Source organism: Oncorhynchus tshawytscha, unplaced genomic scaffold, assembly GCF_018296145.1.
Source record: "Oncorhynchus tshawytscha isolate Ot180627B unplaced genomic scaffold, Otsh_v2.0 Un_contig_1091_pilon_pilon, whole genome shotgun sequence".
Taxonomy (NCBI): Eukaryota; Metazoa; Chordata; class Actinopteri; order Salmoniformes; family Salmonidae; genus Oncorhynchus; species Oncorhynchus tshawytscha.
The window spans coordinates 1-20,000 of NW_024609533.1; the positions used below are offsets into that span (position 1 = coordinate 1).

At 51.6% G+C, this 20,000-nt stretch overlaps 1 pseudogene; it reads left to right on the top strand.

Annotated features, from left to right (window-relative positions):
• Window positions 1-1,388: 1,388 nt before the first annotated feature.
• LOC121845040 overlaps window positions 1,389-20,000 on the top strand; it is a 112,790-nt pseudogene continuing 94,178 nt past the window's right edge.

The following is a 20,000-nucleotide window of genomic DNA, read 5'->3' on the forward strand; positions in this document are numbered from 1 at the left end:
TTGAATCGGTCTTTAGGTGGTCTTGAATCGGTCTCGTTTAGGTGGTCTTGAATCGGTCTTGCTTTAGGTGGTCTTGAATCGGTCTCGCTTTAGGTGGTCTTGAATCGGTCTCGCTTTAGGTGGTCTTGAATCGGTCTTTAGGAAGTCTTGAATCGGTCTCACTTTAGGTGGTCTTGAATTGGTCTCGCTTTAGGTGCTCTTGAATCGGTCTCGCTTTAGGTGGTCTTGAATCGGTTTCGCTTTAGGTGGTCTTGAATCGGTCTCGCTTTAGGTGGTCTTGAATCGGTCTCGCTTTAGGTGGTCTTGAATCGGTCTTCAGGTGGTCTTGAATCGGTCTTTAGGTGGTCTTGAATCGGTCTTTAGGTGGTCTTGAATCGGTCTCGCTTTAGGTGGTCTTGAATCGGTCTCGCTTTAGGTGGTCTTGAATCGGTCTCCCTTTAGGTGGTCTTGAATCGGTCTTTAGGTGGTCTTGAATCGGTCTCGCTTTAGGTGGTCTTGAATCGGTCTCGCTTTAGGTGGTCTTGAATCGGTCTTTAGGTGGTCTTGAATCGGTCTCGCTTTAGGTGGTCTTGAATCGGTCTCGCTTTAGGTGGTCTTGAATCGGTCTTGCTTTAGGTGGTCTTGAATCGGTCTCGCTTTAGGTGGTCTTGAATCGGTCTCGCTTTAGGTGGTCTTGAATCGGTCTTTAGGAAGTCTTGAATCGGTCTCACTTTAGGTGGTCTTGAATTGGTCTCGCTTTAGGTGCTCTTGAATCGGTCTCGCTTTAGGTGGTCTTGAATCGGTTTCGCTTTAGGTGGTCTTGAATCGGTCTCGCTTTAGGTGGTCTTGAATCGGTCTTTAGGTGGTCTTGAATCGGTCTTTAGGTGGTCTTGAATCGGTCTTTAGGTGGTCTTGAATCGGTCTTTAGGTGGTCTTGAATTGGTCTTTAGGTGGTCTTGAATCGGTCTTTAGGTGGTCTTGAATTGGTCTTTAGGTGGTCTTGAATCGGTCTTTAGGTGGTCTTGAATCGGTCTTTAGGTGGTCTTGAATCGGTCTTTAGGTGGTCTTGAATCGGTCTTTAGGTGGTCTTGAATCGGTCTTTAGGTGGTCTTGAATCGGTCTTTAGGTGGTCTTGAATCGGTCTTTAGGTGGTCTTGAATCGGTCTTTAGGTGGTCTTGAATCGGTCTTTAGGTGGTCTTGAATCGGTCTTTAGGTGGTCTTGAATCGGTCTTTAGGTAGTCTTGAATCGGTCTTTCTTTTTTCTTGAACACAACACCGGAAGATACTGTTGATCTCTACTCCCTGAAAAATCCTAAATATGACCTCTGTGTGATTCTCTCCCCCGCCCCCCTCTCTCTCTCTCTCTCTCCCCCATGCCCCTCTCTCTCTCTCTCTCTCTCACTCTCTCTCTCACTCTCTCCAGATGGGTCGATGGGAGAATGGGACCTTGTCTCTGATGTTCCCGGTATGGCCCAGGTACAACTATTTTAAAATCAATTTACATTGTTAATATGACATAGTTACATGTAATATAAAGGACACTAGTCTATCCCCCTGGACAGGACTCTAGTCTAACCCTAACCCTCTGGACAGGACACTAGTCTATCCCCCTGGACAGGACACTAGTCTAACCCTAACCCCCTGGACAGGACACTAGTCTATCCCCCTGGACAGGACACTAGTCTATCCCCTGGATAGGACACTAGTCTAACCCTAACCTCCTGGACAGGATACTAGTCTAACCATAACCCCCTGGACAGGACACTAGTCTATCCCCCTGGACAGGACACTAGTCTAACCCTAACCCCTGGACAGGACACTAGTCTAACCCTAACCCCTGGACAGGACACTAGTCTAACCCTAACCCCCTGGACAGGACACTAGTCTAACCCTAAGCCCTGGACAGGACACTAGTCTATCCCCCTGGACAGGACACTAGTCTAACCCTAACCCCTGGACAGGACACTAGTCTAACCTAACCCCTGGACAGGACACTAGTCTAACCCTAACCCCTGGACAGGACACTAGTCTAACCCTAACCCCTGGACAGGACACTAGTCTAACCTAAGCCCTGGACAGGACACTAGTCTATCCCCCTGGACAGGACACTAGTCTAACCCTAACCCCCTGGACAGGACACTAGTCTAACCCTAAGCCCTGGACAGGACACTAGTCTATCTCTAACCCCCTGGACAGGACACTAGTCTAACCCTAACCCCTGGACAGGACACTAGTCTAACCCTAACCCCCTGGACAGGACACTAGTCTAATCTCTAACCCCTGGACAGGACACTAGTCTAACCCTAACCCCCTGGACAGGACACTAGTCTAACCCTAAGCCCTGGACAGGACACTAGTCTATCTCTAACCCCCTGGACATGACACTAGTCTAACCCTAACCCCTGGACAGGACACTAGTCTAACCCTAAGCCCTGGACAGGACACTAGTCTATCTCTAACCCCCTGGACAGGACACTAGTCTAACCCTGTCCCCCTGGACAGGACACTAGTCTAACCCTAACCCCTGGACAGGACACTAGTCTAACCCTAACCCCTGGACAGGACACTAATCTAACCCTAACCCCCTGGACAGGACACTAGTCTAACCTAACCCCTGGACAGGACACTAGTCTAACCCTAACCCCTGGACAGGACACTAGTCTATCCCCTGGACAGGACACTAGTCTAACCCTAACCCCCTGGACAGGACACTAGTCTATCCCCCTGGACAGGACACTAGTCTAACCCTAACCCCTGGATAGGACACTAGTCTAACCCTAACCTCCTGGACAGGATACTAGTCTAACCATAACCCCTGGACAGGACACTAGTCTATCCCCCTGGACAGGACACTAGTCTAACCTAACCCCCTGGACAGGACACTAGTCTAACCCTAACCCCTGGACAGGACACTAGTCTAACCCTAACCCCCTGGACAGGACACTAGTCTAACCCTAAGCCCTGGACAGGACACTAGTCTATCCCCTGGACAGGACACTAGTCTAACCCTAACCCCCTGGACAGGACACTAGTCTAACCCTAACCCCCTGGACAGGACACTAGTCTAACCCTAACCCCCTGGACAGGACACTAGTCTAACCCTAACCCCCTGGACAGGACACTAGTCTAACCCTAAGCCCTGGACAGGACACTAGTCTATCCCCCTGGACAGGACACTAGTCTAACCCTAACCCCCTGGACAGGACACTAGTCTAACCCTAAGCCCTGGACAGGACACTAGTCTATCTCTAACCCCCTGGACAGGACACTAGTCTAACCCTAACCCCTGGACAGGACACTAGTCTAACCCTAAGCCCTGGACAGGACAATAGTCTATCTCTAACCCCCTGGACAGGACACTAGTCTAACCCTAACCCCCTGGACAGGACACTAGTCTAACCCTAAGCCCTGGACAGGACACTAGTCTATCTCTAACCCCTGGACATGACACTAGTCTAACCCTAACCCCTGGACAGGACACTAGTCTAACCTAAGCCCTGGACAGGACACTAGTCTATCCCCCTGGACAGGACACTAGTCTAACCCTAAGCCCTGGACAGGACACTAGTCTATCTCTAACCCCTGGACAGGACACTAGTCTAACCCTGTCCCCCTGGACAGGACACTAGTCTAACCCTAACCCCCTGGACAGGACACTAGTCTAACCCTAACCCCCTGGACAGGACACTAATCTAACCCTAACCCCTGGACAGGACACTAGTCTAACCCTAACCCCCTGTACAGGACACTAGTCTAACCCTAACCCCTGGACAGGACACTAGTCTAACCCTAATCTCCTGGACAGGACACTAGTCTAACCCTAACCCCTGGACAGGACACTAGTCTAACCCTAACCCCTGGACAGGACACTAGTCTAACCCTAACCCCCTGGACAGGACACTAGTCTAACCCTAACCCCTGGACAGGACACTAGTCTAACCCTAACCTCCTGGACAGGACACTAGTCTAACCCTAACCCCTGGACAGGACACTAGTCTAACCCTAACCCCTGGACAGGACACTAATCTAACCCTAACCCCCTGGACAGGACACTAGTCTAACCCTAACCCCCTGGACAGGACACTAGTCTAACCCTAACCTCCTGGACAGGACACTAGTCTAACCCTAACCCCCTGGACAGGACACTAGTCTAACCCTAAGCCCCTGGACAGGACACTAGTCTAACCCTAAGCCCCTGGACAGGACACTAGTCTAACCCTAACGCCCTGGACAGGACACTAGTCTAACCCTAAGCCCCTGGACAGGACACTAGTCTAACCCTAACCCCTGGACAGGACACTAGTCTATCCCCCTGGACAGGACACTAGTCTAACCCTAACCCCTTGGACAGGACACTAGTCTAACCCTAACCTCCTGGACAGGACACTAGTCTAACCCTAAGCCACTGGACAGGACACTAGTCTAACCCTAACCCCTGGACAGGACAATAGTCTAACCCTAAGCCCGGGACAGGACACTAGTCTAACCCTAAGCCCCTGGACAGGACACTAGTCTAACCCTAAGCCCCTGGACAGGACACTAGTCTAACCCTATCCCCCTGGACAGGACACTAGTCTAATCCCCTGGACAGGACACTAGTCTAACCCTAACCCCTGAACAGGACACTAGTTTATCCCCCTGGACAGGACACGAGTCTAACCCTAACCCCTGGACAGGACACTAGTCTAACCCTAAACCCTTGGACAGGACACTAATCTAACCCTAACCCCCTGGACAGGACACTAGTCTAACCCTAACCCCTGGACAGGACACTAGTCTAACCCTAACCCCTGGACAGGACACTAGTCTAACCCTAAGCCCTGGACAGGACACTAGTCTAACCCTAACCTCCTGGACAGGACACTAGTCTAACCCTAACCCCTGGACAGGACACTAGTCTAACCTAACCTCCTGGACAGGACACTAGTCTAACCCTAACCCCCTGGACAGGACACTAGTCTAACCCTAACCTCCTGGACAGGACACTAGTCTAACCCTAACCCCTGGACAGGACACTAGTCTAACCCTAAGCCCCTGGACAGGACACTAGTCTAACCCTAAGCCCCTGGACAGGACACTAGTCTAACCCTAACCCCTGGACAGGACACTAGTCTAACCCTAACCCCGGGACAGGACACTAGTCTAACCCTAAGCCCCTGGACAGGACACTAGTCTAACCCTAAGCCCCTGGACAGGACACTAGTCTAACCCTAACCCCTGGACAGGACACTAGTCTATCCCCCTGGACAGGACACTAGTCTAACCCTAACCCCTGGACAGGACACTAGTCTATCCCCCTGGACAGGACACGAGTCTAACCCTAACCCCCTGGACAGGACACTAGTCTAACCCTAAACCCTTGGACAGGACACTAGTCTAACCATAACCTCCTGGACAGGACACTAGTCTAACCCTAACCCCCTGGACAGGACACTAGTCTAACCCTAACCCCTGGACAGGACACTAGTCTAACCCTAAGCCCTGGACAGGACACTAGTCTAACCCTAACCCCCTGGACAGGACACGAGTCTAACCCTAACCCACTGGACAGGACACTAGTCTAACTCTAAGCCCTGGACAGGACACTAGTCTATCCCCCTGGACAGGACACTAGTCTAACCCTAACCCCCTGGACAGGACACTAGTCTAACCCTAAACCCTTGGACAGGACACTAATCTAACCCTAACCCCCTGGACAGGACACTAGTCTAACCCTTAGCCCTGGACAGGACACTAGTCTAACCCTAACCTCCTGGACAGGACACTAGTCTAACCTAATCTCCTGGACAGGACACTAGTCTAACCCTTAGCCCTGGACAGGACACTAGTCTAACCCTAACCTCCTGGACAGGACACTAGTCTAACCCTAACCTCCTGGACAGGACACTAGTCTAACCCTAACCCCTGGACAGGACACTAGTCTAAACCTAACCTCCTGGACAGGACACTAGTCTAACCCTAAGCCCCTGGACAGGACACTAGTCTAACCCTAACCCCCTGGACAGGACACTAGTCTAACCCTAACCCCGTGGACAGGACACTAGTCTAACCCTTAGCCCTGGACAGGACACTAGTCTAACCCTAACCTCCTGGACAGGACACTAGTCTAACCCTAACCCCTGGACAGGACACTAGTCTAACCCTAACCCCCTGGACAGGACTCTAGTCTAACCCTAACCTCCTGGACAGGACACTAGTCTAACCCTAACCCCCTGGACAAGACACTAGTCTAAACCTAACCTCCTGGACAGGACACTAGTCTAACCCTAACCCCCTGGACAGGACACTAGTCTAACCCTAAGCCCCTGGACAGGACACTAGTCTAACCCTAAGCCCCTGGACAGGACACTAGTCTAACCCTAACCCCTGGACAGGACACTAGTCTAACCCTAAGCCCGGGACAGGACACTAGTCTAACTCTAAGCCCCTGGACAGGACACTAGTCTAACCCTAAGCCCCTGGACAGGACACTAGTCTAACCCTAACCCCTGGACAGGACACTAGTCTATCCCCCTGGACAGGACACGAGTCTAACCCTAAACCCCTGGACAGGACACTAGTCTAACCATAACCTCCTGGACAGGACACTAGTCTAACCCTAACCCCTGGACAGGACACTAGTCTAACCCTAACCCCTGGACAGGACACTAGTCTAACCCTAACCTCCTGGACAGGACACTAGTCTAACCCTAACCCCTGGACAGGACACTAGTCTATCCCCTGGACAGGACACGAGTCTAACCTAAACCCCTGGACAGGACACTAGTCTAACCATAACCTCCTGGACAGGACACTAGTCTAACCCTAACCCCTGGACAGGACACTAGTCTAACCCTAACCCCCTGGATAGGACACTAGTCTAACCCTAATCTCCTGGACAGGACACTAGTCTAACACTAAGCCCTGGACAGGACACTAGTCTAACCCTAACCCCGTGGACAGGACACTAGTCTAACCCTTAAGCCCTGGACAGGACACTAGTCTAACCCTAACCTCCTGGACAGGACACTAGTCTAACCCTAACCCCTGGACAGGACACTAGTCTAACCCTAACCCCCTGGACAGGACACTAGTCTAAACCTAACCTCCTGGACAGGACACTAGTCTAACCCTAAGCCCCTGGACAGGACACTAGTCTAACCCTAACCCCTGGACAGGACACTAGTCTAACCCTAACCCCGTGGACAGGACACTAGTCTAACCCTAAGCCCTGGACAGGACACTAGTCTAACCCTAACCTCCTGGACAGGACACTAGTCTAACCCTAACCCCTGGACAGGACACTAGTCTAACCCTAACCCCTGGACAGGACACTAGTCTAACCCTAACCTCCTGGACAGGACACTAGTCTAACCCTAACCCCTGGACAAGACACTAGTCTAAACCCTAACCTCCTGGACAGGACACTAGTCTAACCCTAACCCCCTGGACAGGACACTAGTCTAACCCTAAGCCCCTGGACAGGACACTAGTCTAACCCTAAGCCCCTGGACAGGACACTAGTCTAACCCTAACCCCTGGACAGGACACTAGTCTAACCCTAAGCCCGGGACAGGACACTAGTCTAACTCTAAGCCCCTGGACAGGACACTAGTCTAACCCTAAGCCCCTGGACAGGACACTAGTCTAACCCTAACCCCTGGACAGGACACTAGTCTATCCCCTGGACAGGACACGAGTCTAACCTAAACCCCTGGACAGGACACTAGTCTAACCATAACCTCCTGGACAGGACACTAGTCTAACCCTAACCCCTGGACAGGACACTAGTCTAACCCTAACCCCTTGGACAGGACACTAGTCTAACCCTAACCTCCTGGACAGGACACTAGTCTAACCCTAACCCCTGAACAGGACACTAGTCTATCCCCCTGGACAGGACACGAGTCTAACCCTAACCCCCTGGACAGGACACTAGTCTAACCCTAAACCCTTGGACAGGACACTAATCTAACCCTAACCCCTGGACAGGACACTAGTCTAACCCTAACCCCTGGACAGGACACTAGTCTAACCCTAAGCCCTGGACAGGACACTAGTCTAACCCTAACCCCTGGACAGGACACTAGTCTAACCCTTAGCCCTGGACAGGACACTAGTCTAACCCTAACCCCTGGACAGGACACTAGTCTATCCCTAACCCCCTGGACAGGACACTAGTCTAACCCTAACCCCCTGGACAGGACACTAGTCTAACCCTAACCTCCTGGACAGGACACCAGTCTAACCCTAAACCCCTGGAAAGGACACTAGTCTAACCCTAACCCCCTGGACAGGACACTAGTCTAACCCTAACCTCCTGGACAGGACACTAGTCTAACCCTAAGCCCTAGACAGGACACTAGTCTGTGGACAGGACACTAGTCTAACCCTAACCCCTGGACAGGACACTAGTCTAACCCTAAGCCCCTGGACAGGACACTAGTCTAACCCTAACCCCTTGGACAGGACACTAGTCTAACCCTAAGCCCTGGACAGGACACTAGTCTATCCCCCTGGACAGGACACTAGTCTAACCCTAACCCCCTGGACAGGACACTAGTCTAACCCTAACCCCCTGGACAGGACACTAGTCTAACCCTAAACCCCTGGACAGGACACTAGTCTAACCCTAAGCCCCTGGACAGGACACTAGTCTAACCCTAACCCCTGGACAAGACAATAGTCTAACCCTAAGCCCTGGACAGGACACTAGTCTAACCCTAAGCCCCTGGACAGGACACTAGTCTAACCCTAAGCCCCTGGACAGGACACTAGTCTAACCCTAACCCCCTGGACAGGACACTAGTCTAACCCTAACCCCTGAACAGGACACTAGTCTATCCCCCTGGACAGGACACGAGTCTAACCCTAACCCCTGGACAGGACACTAGTCTAACCCTAAACCCTTGGACAGGACACTAATCTAACCCTAACCCCTGGACAGGACACTAGTCTAACCCTAACACCCCTGGACAGGACACTAGTCTAACCCTAACCCCCTGGACAGGACACTAGTCTAACCCTTAGCCCTGGACAGGACACTAGTCTAACCCTAACCTCCTGGACAGGACACTAGTCTAACCCTAACCCCTGGACAGGACACTAGTCTAACCCTAACCTCCTGGACAGGACACTAGTCTAACCCTAACCCCTGGACAGGACACTAGTCTAACCCTAACCTCCTGGACAGGACACTAGTCTAACCCTAACCCCTGGACAGGACACTAGTCTAACCCTAAGCCCCTGGACAGGACACTAGTCTAACCCTAAGCCCCTGGACAGGACACTAGTCTAACCCTAACCCCTGGACAGGACACTAGTCTAACCCTAAGCCCGGGACAGGACACTAGTCTAACCCTAAGCCCCTGGACAGGACACTAGTCTAACCCTAAGCCCCTGGACAGGACACTAGTCTAACCCTAACCCCTGGACAGGACACTAGTCTATCCCCCTGGACAGGACACTAGTCTAACCCTAACCCCTGGACAGGACACTAGTCTATCCCCCTGGACAGGACACGAGTCTAACCCTAACCCCTGGACAGGACACTAGTCTAACCCTAAACCCTTGGACAGGACACTAGTCTAACCATAACCTCCTGGACAGGACACTAGTCTAACCCTAACCCCTGGACAGGACACTAGTCTAACCCTAACCCCTTGGACAGGACACTAGTCTAACCCTAACCTCCTGGACAGGACACTAGTCTAACCCCTGGACAGGACACTAGTCTAACCCTAACCCCTGGACAGGACACTTGTCTAACCCTAACCCCCTGGACAGGACACTAGTCTAACCCTAACCCCTGGACAGGACACTAGTCTAACCCTAACCCCCTGGACAGGACACTAGTCTAACCCTAAGCCCTGGACAGGACACTAGTCTATCCCCCTGGACAGGACACTAGTCTAACCCTAACCCCTGGACAGGACACTAGTCTAACCCTAAGCCCTGGACAGGACCCTAGTCTATCCCACTGGACAGGACACTAGTCTAACCCTAACCCCTGGACAGGACACTAGTCTAACCCTAAACCCTTGGACAGGACACTAATCTAACCCTAACCCCCTGGACAGGACACTAGTCTAACCCTAAGCCCTGGACAGGACACTAGTCTATCCCCCTGGACAGGACACTAGTCTGACCCTAATCTCCTGGACAGGACACTAGTCTAACCCTAAGCCCTGGACAGGACACTAGTCTAACCCTAACCCCGTGGACAGGACACTAGTCTAACCCTTAGCCCTGGACAGGACACTAGTCTAACCCTAACCTCCTGGACAGGACACTAGTCTAACCCTAACCCCTGGACAGGACACTAGTCTAACCCCTAACCCCTGGACAGGACACTAGTCTAACCCTAACCCCTGGACAGGACACTAGTCTAACCCTAAGCCCTGGACAGGACACTAGTCTAACCCTAAGCCCCTGGACATGACACTAGTCTAACCCTAAGCCCCTGGACAGGACACTAGTCTAACCCTAACCCCTGGACAGGACACTAGTCTAACCCTAACCCCTGGACAGGACACTAGTCTAACCCTAAGCCCGGGACAGGACACTAGTCTAACCCTAAGCCCCTGGACAGGACACTAGTCTAACCCTAACCCCTGGACAGGATACTAGTCTACCCCCCCTGGACAGGACACTAGTCTAACCCTAACCCCTGGACAGGACTCTAGTCTATCCCCCTGGACAGGACACGAGTCTAACCCTAAACCCCCTGGACAGGACACTAGTCTAACCATAACCTCCTGGACAGGACACTAGTCTAACCCTAACCCCTGGTAAGGACACTAGTCTAACCCTAACCCCTGGACAGGACACTAGTCTAACCCTAACCTCCTGGACAGGACACTAGTCTAACCCCTGGACAGGACTCTAGTCTAACCCTAACCCCTGGACAGGACACTAGTCTAACCCTAACCCCTGGACAGGACACTAGTCTAACCCTAACCCCTGGACAGGACACTAGTCTAACCCTAAGCCCTGGACAGGACACTAGTCTATCCCCCTGGACAGGACACTAGTCTAACCCTAACCCCTGGACAGGACACTAGTCTAACCCTAAGCCCTGGACAGGACACTAGTCTATCTCTAACCCCCTGGACAGGACACTAGTCTAACCCTAACCCCTGGACAGGACACTAGTCTAACCCTAAGCCCTGGACAGGACACTAGTCTATCCCCTGGACAGGACACTAGTCTAACCCTAAGCCCTGGACAGGACACTAGTCTATCTCTAACCCCTGGACAGGACACTAGTCTAACCCTAACCCCTGGACAGGACACTAGTCTAACCCTAACCCCTGGAGAGGACACTAGTCTAACCCTAACCCCTGGACAGGACACTAATCTAACCCTAACCCCTGGACAGGACACTAGTCTAACCCTAACCCCTGGACAGGACACTAGTCTAACCCTAATCTCCTGGACAGGACACTAGTCTAACCCTAACCCCCTGAACAGGACACTAGTCTAACCCTAACCCCTGGACAGGACACTAGTCTAACCCTTAGCCCTGGACAGGACACTAGTCTAACCCTAACCCCTGGACAGGACACTAGTCTATCCCTAACCCCTGGACAGGACACTAGTCTAGCCCTAACCCCCTGGACAGGACACTAGTCTAACCCTAAACCCCTGGACAGGACACTAGTCTAACCCTAAGCCCGGGACAGGACACTAGTCTAACCCTAAGCCCCTGGACAGGACACTAGTCTAACCCTAAGCCCCTGGACAGGACACTAGTCTAACCCTAACCCCTGGACAGGACACTAGTCTATCCCCCTGGACAGGACACTAGTCTAACCCTAACCCCTGGACAGGACACTAGTCTATCCCCCTGGACAGGACACTAGTCTAACCCTAACCCCTGGACAGGACACTAGTCGAATCCTAACCCCCTGGACAGGACACTAGTCTAACCCTAACCCCTGGACAGGACACGAGTCTAACCCTAACCCCTGGACAGGACACTAGTCTAACCCTAACCCCTGGACAGGACACTAGTCTAACCCTAACCCCTGGACAGGACACTAGTCTAACCCTAATCTCCTGGACAGGACACTAGTCTAACCCTAATCTCCTGGACAGGACACTAGTCTAACCCTAAGCCCTGGACAGGACACTAGTCTAACCCTAACCCCCTGGACAGGACACTAGTCTAACCCTAACCCCCTGGACAGGACACTAGTCTAACCCTAACCCCTGGACAGGACACTAGTCTAACCCTAACCCCCTGGACAGGACACTAGTCTAACCCTAACCCCCTGGACAGGACACTAGTCTAACCCTAACCTCCTGGACAGGACACTAGTCTAACCCTAAGCCCCTGGACAGGACACTAGTCTAACCCTAAGCCCCTGGACAGGACACTAGTCTAACCCTAACCCCTGGACAGGACACTAGTCTAACCCTAACCCTAAGCCCCTGGACAGGACACTAGTCTAACCCTAAGCCCCTGGACAGGACACTAGTCTAACCCTAAGCCCCTGGACAGGACACTAGTCTAACCCTAACCCCTGGACAGGACACTAGTCTATCCCCCTGGACAGGACACTAGTCTAACCCTAACCCCTGGACAGGACACTAGTCTAACCCTAACCCCCTGGACAGGACACTAGTCTAACCCTAAGCCCTGGACAGGACACTAGTCTATCTCTAACCCCCTGGACAGGACACTAGTCTAACCCTAACCCCTGGACAGGACACTAGTCTAACCCTAACCCCTGGACAGGACACATTATTCTAACCCTAACCCCTGGACAGGACACTAATCTAACCCTAACCCCTGGACAGGACACTAGTCTAACCCTAACCCCCTGGACAGGACACTAGTCTAACCCTAACCCCTGGACAGGACACTAGTCTAACCCTAATCTCCTGGACAGGACACTAGTCTAACCCTAAGCCCTGGACAGGACACTAGTCTAACCCTAACCCCGTGGACAGGACACTAGTCTAACCCTTAGCCCTGGACAGGACACTAGTCTAACCCTAACCCCTGGACAGGACACTAGTCTATCCCTAACCCCTGGACAGGACACTAGTCTAACCCTAACCCCTGGACAGGACACTAGTCTAACCCTAAACCCTTGGAAAGGACACTAGTCTAACCCTAACCCCCTGGACAGGACACTAGTCTAACCCTAACCCCTTGGACAGGTCACTAGTCTAACCCTAACCTCCTGGACAGGACACTAGTCTAACCCCTGGACAGGACACTAGTCTAACCCTAACCCCTGGACAGGACACTAGTCTAACCCTAACCCCCTGGACAGGACACTAGTCTAACCCTAAGCCCTGGACAGGACACTAGTCTATCTCTAACCCCCTGGACAGGACACTAGTCTAACCCTAACCCCCTGGACAGGACACTAGTCTAACCCTAAGCCCTGGACAGGACACTAGTCTACCCCCCCTGGACAGGACACTAGTCTAACCCTAAGCCCTGGACAGGACACTAGTCTATCTCTAACCCCTGGACAGGACACTAGTCTAACCCTAACCCCTGGACAGGACACTAGTCTAATCCTAACCCCTGGACAGGACACTAGTCTAACCCTAACCCCTGGACAGGACACGAATCTAACCCTAACCCCTGGACAGGACACTAGTCTAACCCTAACCCCTGGACAGGACACTAGTCTAACCCTAACCCCTGGATAGGACACTAGTCTAACCCTAAGCCCCTGGACAGGACACTAGTCTAACCCTAAGCCCCTGGACAGGACACTAGTCTAACCCTAACCCCTGGACAGGACACTAGTCTATCCCCCTGGACAGGACACTAGTCTAACCCTAACCCCTGGACAGGACACTAGTCTATCCCCTGGACAGGACACTAGTCTAACCCTAACCCCCTGGACAGGACACTAGTCTAATCCTAACCCCTGGACAGGACACTAGTCTAACCCTAACCCCCTGGACAGGACACTAGTCTAACCCTAACCCCTGGACAGGACACTAGTCTAACCCTAACCCCTGGACAGGACACTAGTCTAACCCTAACCCCCTGGACAGGACACTAGTCTAACCCTAATCTCCTGGACAGGACACTAGTCTAACCCTAATCCCCTGGACAGGACACTAGTCTAACCCTAAGCCCCTGGACAGGACACTAGTCTAACCCTAACCCCTGGACAGGACACTAGTCTATCCCCCTGGACAGGACACTAGTCTAACCCTAACCCCTGGACAGGACACTAGTCTATCCCCCTGGACAGGACACTAGTCTAACCCTAACCCCTGGACAGGACACTAGTCGAATCCTAACCCCTGGACAGGACACTAGTCTAACCCTAACCCCTGGACAGGACACGAATCTAACCCTAACCCCTGGACAGGACACTAGTCTAACCCTAACCCCTGGACAGGACACTAGTCTAACCCTAACCCCTGGACAGGACACTAGTCTAACCCTAATCTCCTGGACAGGACACTAGTCTAACCCTAATCTCCTGGACAGGACACTAGTCTAACCCTAAGCCCTGGACAGGACACTAGTCTAACCCTAACCCCCTGGACAGGACACTAGTCTATCCCTAACCCCTGGACAGGACACTAGTCTAACCCTAACCCCTGGACAGGACACTAGTCTAACCCTAACCTCCTGGACAGGACACTAGTCTAACCCTAACCCCTGGACAGGACACTAGTCTAACCCTAACCCCTGGACAGGACACTAGTCTAACCCTAAGCCCCTGGACAGGACACTAGTCTAACCTAAGCCCCTGGACAGGACACTAGTCTAACCCTAACCCCTGGACAGGACACTAGTCTAACCCTAACCCCTGGACAGGACACTAGTCTAACCCTAAGCCCCTGGACAGGACACTAGTCTAACCCTAAGCCCCTGGACAGGACACCAGTCTAACCCTAACCCCCTGGACAGGACACTAGTCTATCCCCCTGGACAGGACACTAGTCTAACCCTAACCCCCTGGTAAGGACACTAGTCTAACCCTAACCCCTTGGACAGGACACTAGTCTAACCCTAACCTCCTGGACAGGACACTAGTCTATCTCTAACCCCTGGACAGGACACTAGTCTAACCCTAACCCCTGGACAGGACACTAGTCTAACCCTAACCCCTGGACAGGACACATTATTCTAACCCTAACCCCTGGACAGGACACTAATCTAACCCTAACCCCTGGACAGGACACTAGTCTAACCCTAACCCCTGGACAGGACACTAGTCTAACCCTAACCCCTGGACAGGACACTAGTCTAACCCTAATCTCCTGGACAGGACACTAGTCTAACCCTAAGCCCTGGACAGGACACTAGTCTAACCCTAACCCCTGGACAGGACACTAGTCTAACCCTTAGCCCTGGACAGGACACTAGTCTAACCCTAACCCCTGGACAGGACACTAGTCTAACCCTAACCCCTGGACAGGACACTAGTCTAACCCTAACCCCCTGGACAGGACACTAGTCTAACCCTAAACCCCTGGAAAGGACACTAGTCTAACCCTAACCCCTGGACAGGACACTAGTCTAACCCTAACCCCTTGGACAGGTCACTAGTCTAACCCTAACCTCCTGGACAGGACACTAGTCTAACCCCTGGACAGGACACTAGTCTAACCCTAACCCCTGGACAGGACACTAGTCTAACCCTAACCCCCTGGACAGGACACTAGTCTAACCCTAAGCCCTGGACAGGACACTAGTCTATCTCTAACCCCCTGGACAGGACACTAGTCTAACCCTAACCCCTGGACAGGACACTAGTCTAACCCTAAGCCCTGGACAGGACACTAGTCTATCCCCTGGACAGGACACTAGTCTAACCCTAAGCCCTGGACAGGACACTAGTCTATCTCTAACCCCTGGACAGGACACTAGTCTAACCCTAACCCCTGGACAGGACACTAGTCTAATCCTAACCCCCTGGACAGGACACTAGTCTAACCCTAACCCCTGGACAGGACACGAATCTAACCCTAACCCCTGGACAGGACACTAGTCTAACCCTAACCCCTGGACAGGACACTAGTCTAACCCTAACCCCTGGATAGGACACTAGTCTAACCCTAAGCCCCTGGACAGGACACTAGTCTAACCCTAAGCCCCTGGACAGGACACTAGTCTAACCCTAACCCCTGGACAGGACACTAGTCTATCCCCCTGGACAGGACACTAGTCTAACCCTAACCCCTGGACAGGACACTAGTCTATCCCCCTGGACAGGACACTAGTCTAACCCTAACCCCTGGACAGGACACTAGTCGAACCCTAACCCCCTGGACAGGACACTAGTCTAACCCTAACCCCTGGACAGGACACGAGTCTAACCCTAACCCCTGGACAGGACACTAGTCTAACCCTAACCCCTGGACAGGACACTAGTCTAACCCTAACCCCTGGACAGGACACTAGTCTAACCCTAATCTCCTGGACAGGACACTAGTCTAACCCTAATCTCCTGGACAGGACACTAGTCTAACCCTAACCCCTGGACAGGACACTAGTCTAACCCTAACCCCTGGACAGGACACTAGTCTATCCCTAACCCCTGGACAGGACACTAGTCTAACCCTAAGCCCCTGGACAGGACACTAGTCTAACCCTAACCCCCTGGACAGGACACTAGTCTAACCCTAAGCCTGGGACAGGACACTAGTCTAACCCTAAGCCCCTGGACAGGACACTAGTCTAACCCTAAGCCCCTGGACAGGACACTAGTCTAACCCTAACCCCCTGGACAGGACACTAGTCTATCCCCCTGGACAGGACACTAGTCTAACCCTAACCCCTGGACAGGACACTAGTCTAACCCTAACCCCCCTGGACAGGACACTAGTCTAACCCTAACCCCTGGACAGGACACTAGTCTATCTCTAACCCCTGGACAGGACACTAGTCTAACCCTAACCCCCTGGACAGGACACTAGTCTAACCCTAACCCCCTGGACAGGACACATTATTCTAACCCTAACCCCTGGACAGGACACTAATCTAACCCTAACCCCTGGACAGGACACTAGTCTAACCCTAACCCCTGGACAGGACACTAGTCTAACCCTAACCCCTGGACAGGACACTAGTCTAACCCTAATCTCCTGGACAGGACACTAGTCTAACCCTAAGCCCTGGACAGGACACTAGTCTAACCCTAACCCCGTGGACAGGACACTAGTCTAACCCTTAGCCCTGGACAGGACACTAGTCTAACCCTAACCCCTGGACAGGACACTAGTCTATCCCTAACCCCCTGGACAGGACACTAGTCTAACCCTAACCCCTGGACAGGACACTAGTCTAACCCTAAACCCCTGGAAAGGACACTAGTCTAACCCTAACCCCCTGGACAGGACACTAGTCTAACCCTAACCCCTTGGACAGGTCACTAGTCTAACCCTAACCTCCTGGACAGGACACTAGTCTAACCCCTGGACAGGACACTAGTCTAACCCTAACCCCCTGGACAGGACACTAGTCTAACCCTAACCCCTGGACAGGACACTAGTCTAACCCTAAGCCCTGGACAGGACACTAGTCTATCTCTAACCCCTGGACAGGACACTAGTCTAACCCTAACCCCCTGGACAGGACACTAGTCTAACCTAAGCCCTGGACAGGACACTAGTCTATCCCCCTGGACAGGACACTAGTCTAACCCTAAGCCCTGGACAGGACACTAGTCTATCTCTAACCCCTGGACAGGACACTAGTCTAACCCTAACCCCTGGACAGGACACTAGTCTAATCCTAACCCCCTGGACAGGACACTAGTCTAACCCTAACCCCCTGGACAGGACACGAATCTAACCCTAACCCCTGGACAGGACACTCGTCTAACCCTAACCCCCTGGACAGGACACTAGTCTAACCCTAACCCCCTGGATAGGACACTAGTCTAACCCTAATCTCCTGGACAGGACACTAGTCTAACCCTAACCCCCTGGAAAGGACACTAGTCTAACCCTAACCCCCTGGACAGGACACTAGTCTAACCCTAACCTCCTGGACAGGACACTAGTCTAACCCTAACCCCCTGGACAGGACACTAGTCTAACCCCAACCTCCTGGACAGGACACTAGTCTAACCCTAAACCCTGGACAGGACACTAGTCCAACCCTAACCCCCTGGACAGGACACTAGTCTAACCCTAAGCCCCTGGACAGGACACTAGTCTAACCCTAACCCCCTGGACAGGACACTAGTCTATCTCTAACCCCCTGGTGTTCTGTGTAAGCAGGCGTAACTCGTTATAAAGCATTATAATGTCTGTCTGAGCAGGTATGTCTTGTTATAATGCATTATAATGTGTGTGTTAGCAGGTATATCTTGTCATAATGCATTATAATGTGTGTGTGAGCAGGTATATCTTGTTATAATGCATTATAATGTCTGTCTGGGCAGGTATATCTTATTATAATGCATTATAATGTATGTCTGGGCAGGTATATCTTGTTATAATGCATTATAATGTCTGTCTGAGCAGGTATAACTTGTTATAATGCATTATAATGTCTGTCTGGGCAGGTATATCTTGTTATAATGCATTATAATGTGTGTGTGAGCAGGTATAACTTGTTATAATGCATTATAATGTGTGTGTGAGCAGGTATATCTTGTTATAATGCATTATAATGTGTGTGTGAGCAGGTATAACTCGTGGGGAGACGAGGAGGCCGATGAGAACCACCTGTCTATCGTGACTCTTGAGGAGAAGCCCTTCGTCGTCGTTGACAACGTAGACATCCTGACTGGGACCTGCATGAGGAACTCTGTTCCCTGTAGGAAACATGTTAAAGAGTAGGTCTATACCTCTATTTATATATCTATCTATCTATCTTTTGTTTTTAGAAATTAGATGAAAAATACAGAAAACTTGAGCGTGCATAACTATTCACCCCCCCACCAAAGTCAATACTTTGTAGAGCCACATTTTGCCATAATACAGCTGCAAGTCTCTTGGGGTATGTCTCTATAAGCTTGGCACATCTAGCCACTGGGATTTTTTCCCATTCTTCAGGGTAAAACTGCTCCAGCTCCTTCAAGTTGGATGGGTTCTGCTGGTGTACAGCAATCTTTAAGTCATACCACAGATTCTCAATTGGATTGAGGTCTGGGCTTTGACTAGGCCATTCCAAGACATTTAAATGTTTCCCCTTAAACCACTCGAGTGTTGCTTTAGCAGTATGCTTAGGGTCATTGTCCTGCTGAAAGGTGAACCTCTGTCCCAGTCTCAAATCTCTGGAAGACTGAAACAGGTTTCCCTCAAGAATTACCCTGTATTTAGTGCCATCCATCGTTCCTTCAATTCTGACCAGTTTCCCTGCCGATGAAAAACACCACCCCACAGCATGATGCTGCCACCACCATGCTTCACTGTGGGGAGAGTGTTCTCAGGGTGATGAGAGGTGTTGGGTTTGCGCCAGACATAGTGTTTTCCTTGATGGCCAAAAAGCTACATTTTAGTCTCATCTGACCAGAGTACCTTCCAAATGTTTGGGGAGTCTCCCACATGCCTTTTGGCGAACACCAAACGTATTTGCTTATTTTTTTCTTTAAGCAATGGCTTTTTTTCCTGGTAACTCTTCCATAAAGCCCAGCTCTGTGGAGTATACAGCTTAAAGGGGTCCTATGGACAGATATTCCAATCTCAGCTGTGGCGCTTTGCAGCTCCTTCAGGGTTGTCTTTGGTATTTTTGTTGCCTCTCTGATTAATGCCCTCCTTGCCTGGTCTGTGGGTTTTGGTGGGTGGTCCTCTCTTGGCAGGTTTGTTGTGGTACCATTTTCGTTCCATTTTTTAATAATGAATTTAATGGTGCTCCGTGGGATGTTAAAAATGTCAGATATTTTTTTATAACCCAACCCTGACCTGTTTGGAGAGCTCCTTGGTCTTCATGGTGCCGCTTGCTTGGTGGTGCCCCTTGCTTTAGTGGTGTTGCAGACTCTGGGGCCTTTCAGAACAGGTGTATATATACTGAGATCATGTGACACTTAGATTGCACACAGGTGGACTTAATTTAACTAATTATGTGACTTCTGAAGGTAATTGGTTGCACCAGATC